The sequence below is a fragment of the Acyrthosiphon pisum genome, chromosome X (genome assembly GCF_005508785.2).
Source record: "Acyrthosiphon pisum isolate AL4f chromosome X, pea_aphid_22Mar2018_4r6ur, whole genome shotgun sequence".
NCBI classification, from domain to species: domain Eukaryota; kingdom Metazoa; phylum Arthropoda; class Insecta; order Hemiptera; family Aphididae; genus Acyrthosiphon; species Acyrthosiphon pisum.
In genome coordinates this window covers 98,910,925-98,912,283 of record NC_042493.1, presented here as the reverse complement: position 1 = coordinate 98,912,283, position 1,359 = coordinate 98,910,925, and positions in this window count along the sequence as shown.

The window sequence follows — 1,359 nt, the reverse complement described above, 5'->3', positions numbered from 1 at the left end:
TTCTAAGCTAATTTTGAATTTTCACGACGTAATATAATATAATATAATGTATAAAATATTATTTTCCGCAAACTAAGATTTATATTTCTACCCTCAAAAATGTATTAAGTGTACTTACCAATACGTAACTACCGGTGGATAGTCAAAATAACAACAGTACCTATGTGAATTTTATAAAAATAATAATTATTGATGTACATATTATAATAGGTACCTACCTCCAATCCTCATAATTTATAAATGTTTGTAATTTGACTTTCGAAGTAATGTACACAATTGTTTCTATTCACCCTATTTTATGGTACTCAATTATTATCATTAATTAATTATTAGAAATAACTATATAAAAATACATCAGTGTTCGAAAAGAACGTCGTTCACGCATTCACGTTCATATAATATAGTGAACGTCACTCGTTTTTTTCAAATAGAACGTGAACGTGAACGACGTTTATATTTTTAATGAACTTGATCGATTTTTAAAACGTTCAATTTATTTGCCATTTAATAAATATATTAATTAATTATAATATAATAATATTTTCCATTATAATTATTACACTGTATTACTGTATATAAGATTAGACCTTAGACAATATGTCAATATAATGCTTGATAAATTCCAGCACCGCCGTCGATGTCACAATAAAAAAGACCTTAGACAATAGTTTATGGGCATGGGCCATTTGAAAAAAATTCCCGGACCGCTCTGGAGGAGCCAATCCACCCCTGCATTTTAGCGAAAAAAAGAAGAAATGAAAGATGGACTTAATATTATCAATCATACATTTAATTTAATTTAATTGTTTATTTTATTATCTTATTGGATTACCATTTACCATTTACCTCATTTAACAGTTAACTTATAATAATAAATTAATATAATACTACGATGTATGAAAGTTAACGAGCAAGTGAGATGTGGAGGGCATAGCCTACGATTATAAAAACTTATATCCCACATTCCCACCCCAGAACCAATTCCCAATTACGCCACTGAGTCTGGGCCTAATTATGGTCGTTACCTACTCGTTACCTATATCGGTTATCGAAAATCATTTTGTATATTGCTATGATAGTTTGTTAAAATATATCATTATATATATATAGAATATAATTATAACCATCCATTGGAGATGGTCACAAAAAATTGTGACCGATTTGTAACCAAAGTGATCGGTTCGGTAAAACGAATTTCTTTTTTTATCACCGATTCCAATTTTAAGGGGAAATAGTCACCGATTACAAGTAACGAATTTCTGGTAATTATCGTAGGTACACAGACGCTTCTAAATAATCCAGGGATGGAAAACGTTTTTAATTTTTTCGTTTTCGTTTTTTTTTATTGATCTAAAAATA